A 6,112-nucleotide genomic window follows, 5' to 3' on the forward strand; every position below is an offset into this window, starting at 1 on the left:
AAGCACAGAATCACTGCGTATTTACATAGTTGTGAAATTGCTTTTCTGATAAAGAATCAGATTTGCAAAATGCCTGGTGCAGTTCTTTTTCTGTGATCATGTCTTCCCCTTGTTCCCAGTTGCAGTACTCCTTGTTGCAACAACTCCTCTCCTTTGTACCCTCATCTGTGTCATGCACAGAGATTCTGGACTTCTCCTTTAAACCCTTGTCTGAAGTCTATGGGAATGCACAGAAGGAGTCCCAAAGACTTCAGTGCATTTTGGGCACCTATCTCTGGGTGCACTGTGGATTCTCAATTTTGCCAGGTTTTATCTGCAATTAACAAATGTGCAATTTAGCAAAGATTCATTAAACCTTTTCAGGGCTCCAGATCTCATTTCTGATCAAAGTTTGTGTTGAGTTTCACCAATTTCTGTAAGACTTCCAGCTCTCCTTGTCAGTTACAACACTGAGTTATACAGTATTTCTCCTTTTTTGAATATAAATAATCTCATTTCTCAACCATAAAGCACACACATGTGAGGGTGAGTTGACTGTCTGGATATTTTGGCCTGCTTAAAAAGAGGGAGGAAGGTTTCCACTGTCCCTTACGTCAGACTTTTTGCCTTCTGCATTCAGAGATGGAGAGGACAAGAGCAGCTCTCTTCCGAGGAGCTCAGGTCCCAGCAGTTCCATTGCAAAACCGTGACTCAGCACCTGGCATGTGATCTCTGTCCCTGACATAAGCAGGGTGCAGAAAAAATGAAATCTCCAATGACCCCTTGAGCAACGTGTCGTGATGACAGTTCACCTACCAACAGAGTTCTGTGGCTTTGTATATTAAGTAGTGAATTAATTCATTAATGATGTTGACTCACAGAGAGCAAAACCTACCTTCATTTTGTAACATCTCACTTCATTATCAACCAGCCAAGTTCAGCCCACAGCTTACCTACATGATAACACTGCTGACTTCTGCAGACACCGTACAAAGAAGACGTAGGGGCACTTTGGGGCCGGGTGTGTTCCATCGTGCTGCAGGCAGCCATGGGGCTTTTCCATTCCTGTAAGGACATTTTTCCTTCAAAAAGTCAGCAAAGTGAAACTCAGACATTTTTGGGCTCTTTGCCCAAGTTGAGAATAAGGAGCACAGAAAAGGGTTCATTTTTCTCACCAGCTACGTGTCTGATTGACACGAAGCGCTGGTCCTATTAAGCTGAGATCTGGCTTGAGTTCAGTGCATTTGGAAGCCTTGTTACAAATGCATTAAAACAATTTTAACAGAGATTTTGTCAATCTACCAAAGACAAATCAAGAATGATTTCCCCGACGCCTCTGCTGAATTGGGTAAATTTCATTTATTGACTTCAAGTGCTGCGTACTGGTGATTTTTCTCTGTCTTTTCCTCCAGAGGAATTTGAAGCAATCAGATCCACTCTGATGTTTCATAATCACATTTTCTTTCCCCTTCCTCTCTCTTCCTTTGCGTGGTGCTTTGAGCGTTGCTACCAGGTATTCATATGCGTATGCATGCGCATGCCAGAGGCAAAAGATGGGCCAGATGGAGAAGCTCACTTAATTGAGGAGAGTCTCCTTCATTTTAGCTCATCCTGCTCTTTCTTCGGTGCGTGTCACGAGTCTCCCTGAGCAGCATTGCCTACATGGAACAAGCTATTAAGCATGGCTTTTAGTGGGTCCTGGAAGGACTAAACCTGTTCAGCTTGATGCACTGCATGTTCATGGGAAGGAGAGGAAAAGGATGCGATCCTGAGCAGAGCATGGAAAGAGGTGTGCCTATGAAGCCATGCAAGCCTTGCTGGTTTCTGCTCCATACTGACTCTGCTCCCAGTGCAATCTTCGACCTGTAATGCTGAAATAGATGTAGTCCCACGCAGTGCAGTGTAACTAAAATTTAAACTCAATCACTATTAAGGGCGGAAACAGACAGAGCCCCTTCCATACAGGGACCTATAAGGTCCTCCTGCACGTGCAGCACAGAAGCACATGTCCTGGCAAAAGCAAAAGGACAACAGGTTCAAAGTGCCCAGAGGCACTCCAGGCTGCAAATTGGTGCCACCCTCGCAGGCATCAGTGACCTGGAATGCAGCGCTGCCTTGGATGTCCTCAGAGAGCATCCTCATGAGTGCACATCCCTGTCCCTGAGCCTGTGTGTTGTGTGGAGCAGGGACAGCTGAGCTCTGGCTGTTCCTTTGTAGCTGCTGTGGGACGGTGCCTCCTTCAGCTCTGCTTAGGGCAAGCCTGGTGCACACGTACTCTGTTATCTCCCCTTCCTGGAGGAAAAACTCAAAGCTAAGCAAGATTAAAGTGCTGGGCTCAAAGTCAGACTGTGATTCAGTGATCAGCTGAGAGCAGACGTGCTGGGTTAGGCACTGTTCCTGTTCCTCCTGAGTTAAAATGGATGGATTTATTCAATGAGTATTTATTTCGGGGTTTCTTTTTCATGACATTTCCTCAGTCCCTTGATTTGCAGTTTTCATTTTGCAATATTTGATTACAGAACCAGGCAAAATCATGGAGCAAGGCATGTTTTCACCATGCAGTTTCTCTCTGAACTCATCTTCCTCCATTATGAGGATGGCACGGAGAGAGGATCAATTCTGACCTTGCCAAGTGACTTAATTCCAAGAAATATCCTGATCTTATTTGGATCCCACTGAGAATTTCTCACACACTTGAGATACCTGCTGATGTTTTTTTCCCTCCCAGTTTCCCTACATAACCCATAATGAAGCAGCATGGGAATGAGGAGACACTGCTTCTGGATCCAGATAACATGAGCTGCTTTGTCCTTTGCTTTCTGCCTTTTCCTCAGTGCATGCCAGTACAAACATTCCCTGATCAGAGCAGGGTGTGTATGATGCAGAGATTCTCACAATGTCAGAATATAGCATGCTGGCCTGGAGCAACTCTTCAATTTTTCACATTTATGTGACACTCTGAAAGTAAGTAAGAGCCATGATTTTATCTTGTGCCCTAGCAGCTAGCATTTACATAAACTTATAGAGGTCTTGAAATCACAAATGCAAAGTGAAGCATTGCATGTCATTAAAATAAATCACTGTCACAGAAGCCTAAAACTTAAATAAAAGCTTGCTTTTTAGAATCAATCTCCACATGCAATGTAACCAACAGTTTTGCATTGCATATTCTATAGATCGTGTAAGTTACATCAATCTCTGTTTTTATTCTACGGTATCATGTTTAATATCATAGAGTCGCCTCCCTTCGCTGTGTTTAATTTGGCTTTGTTTGTTTATTTTCTCTGTCGTGTCATCTTTTCCTCTTGTTGTTAGTTTTGTTTGGCACTTGTATAAAAACACTTCAGAAACATTAACTAATTAACCTTCCTAATACTCCTGGGAGGTACTGAAGGCTACGTAAGCCTTATCCTTCCTCCCACTTTGTGATGAAATAAGCAGGAGTTGTCTGATTTGCATAAGGATGAGCAGAAGATTTGCACCTGAGCCAAGATTCAAATCTGTGGATCCTAGCTTGGATTTCTGCCTATCTCTTTGATACTGGGATTATTTGACAACTAATTGTTAGTTCAGATGAATCGGGGGAATGGACAAATCAAGGGGTTGTTCCCCCTTCCCTGTCATTGCTAGCTCCTTACCGCTTGCTGCAGGCATTTGGGTGCCCCATAGTGAACACACAGGTTGCTGCTCCCACCCAACGTCATCACTCCTGCACCAGGGCCAAAGCTAACACATGTATGGTCAATCTTTTGGCCTCTGTGTAACAGCAGTGTCCAGGGATGCAAAAGAAATCAAGTCCCTTTTAGTTGCAGACTGTGCAAATCTCTATGCAAAAGGGTTCTTCTCTTCAGCAGCTCACCACCTCTTCCTAACATGCATCTTCTGGCTGCTTCTAACCAATGGAGAGAGATGATTCACATAGAGCTTGCTCAGAGAGACTGAATTAGAAAATAATCTCTCCAGAGGATGGCTGGAAGGGTGACTGCCTTCGTAATTTATATCTAGGCTGTGCAAGAGATAGACAAGCATTATCAGAGGGAGGAGTAAAAGCAGGGTTAGGTAAATCAGCTCAGCCCTGGGGATGAAGGCTGCCCCAGGAAACCTGCTCCTGTGAAGCAGGAAGGCTGGGGGATGCCTTGGAAAGGTAGAGGGAATGCTTGTGCAATGGGGAGTGGGAGAGCAGTGAGAAGAGTGAGGCTTGGGGGACCTCTGAGCCTCTGAGCATCCTGAGCCTCTCTTACGGATGGCCTTCCTCCTTTGCAAAGCCTCCCAGTGAGCTTGTGTGGAAGCATGCAAAGGTGTTCCAGGAGCACCCTTTAGTCACCAAGCCTTCAGGTCTGGGGTTCCTCCTCAACATTGCCCTTCTGCTGGCAGTACCTCAGGGCAGGCAGTGAGAAACCTCAGAGCCTTCGTGCACAGCATGGAGAAGTCACATCTGAGAGCAGGAAGGCTGAGAGGAGCAGCAGCACAGATTCAGCACATTACTGAGGCCAGCATGGCCCCTCCAGCAATGAGTCACAGCAATAACCCCATGTGTGCCCAAGCACTGCTGCCTCCTGTGCCAGCACGCACTGCTCAACCAATTGCAGGGACGACCTGGGGAGAGCAGAGGATGAGAAGGGTTTTTATGGAATATACATTTGTGCTTAAGTGGAACACGCAGCTGCATGATGGAAAAGCAGGGTTAGTGCAATAGGCCGGTGGTGGCCTGACATGTCAGCACTTCTTTCCATTTTATGTGGTAGTAGAATAAGATTAAATTCCTCTTAGGTGCCATGCTGGCTTCTGCCTTATTACAGTAATCTCTCATAACATTTTTAAAGCATTGTGTGGAATCCACTCCAATGAATCCCCATGAAATGAAGAGATCTGTTGGAATAATCGTGCTGCTGAGCAGGCTTTGCCATGCACTGCAAGGTCTCACTGTGTGTTGTAAAGGCAGAGCATTCTGGCTGTTCAGCTATTCAGATTTAAGTATCTCACAAGGCGCTGAAACTCTTATAACAGTATTGTATCATACTGATAATTCAGCAAGGAAAGAAAGGGCTTTGAATAATTAAATCAATCAAAAGGTTAAAGGACGAGGATTCATCTTGTCTTCTGAGAACGTTTTGTAGCAGTGGGTGAATATTTCCTTGCCATCCCAAGCAGCTCTCCCTCAGTACACCTACACACAGTGTGCAGGCGCAGCCCCCACTCATGTAGGCTGCAGGGTATGCAGGCTGCTTGGCTCCAGCCAGAGTGCTGCTGAGGTCTGAGATCAGCTCTGACAGTTCTGTGCACTGAAGTCCTTCTGGAGACATGAGGCTGCGAGCTGGATTGGGCTGAAAGTATCAAAATTTTTTTTTTAAATCCTAGTAACACGAGGTCCTCCATTTGCTCCTCCAACTGATGCCTTCTGTGACTCAGGGCATCTCCACCTGAACGCCCACTGATCGCTGCAGTTCCTGGTAGTGATGCAGCACTGTGGAGCAACGCACCCATTGCATCACGTTCTGAGGTGGCCCCACGAGAGGTGATGCAAGCAGTGTAAGTCCTGAGAAGCTTTCTGCCTCTTCATCATAATCTGCATGTTGCTCTCCTACAGCTCCCGACACCCCAGCTGGTCAGTTTTCTCTGCAAATACTCAGGTTTGGGTCAGCTTCAGAATACAGGTGTTTCTTTCTGCTGTGAAAGGGAGAACAAATATCTCTACATTGACAAAGAGCATGCGGCAGGGTTTGTGTTGCAGTGAGGAATGCACTTGGCTTTGGAAAATCCATCTCCTGCATTGGCACTGCCCAAAGGGAAGAGTGGCCCTGCCCCATCATCCGACTTATCCAGAAAATTCTTACAGGGCTTAAATTGTGAGCTTGTGACAGCTCCTGTTCCCCATCAGAGTGGTAACCCATTAGCACAGGCTCTCCAGGTAGGTGTGAGAGTCACTGTCCCTGGAGGTGTTTCAGAACTGTAGGGAAGTGGCATTGCTGGACATGGCTAGTGGGCAATATTGGTGGTAGGTGGACAGTTGGATTTGATGGTCTTAGAGGTCTTTTCCAACCTCAATGATTCTATGAAACATTTTTGATTTTGATATATAAAATACATTTTGATATGTTGACTAAAATGAAATCTTTTGCCTTTTGATTGTTGT

Source organism: Meleagris gallopavo, chromosome 22, assembly GCF_000146605.3.
Source record: "Meleagris gallopavo isolate NT-WF06-2002-E0010 breed Aviagen turkey brand Nicholas breeding stock chromosome 22, Turkey_5.1, whole genome shotgun sequence".
Lineage (NCBI taxonomy): Eukaryota > Metazoa > Chordata > Aves > Galliformes > Phasianidae > Meleagris > Meleagris gallopavo.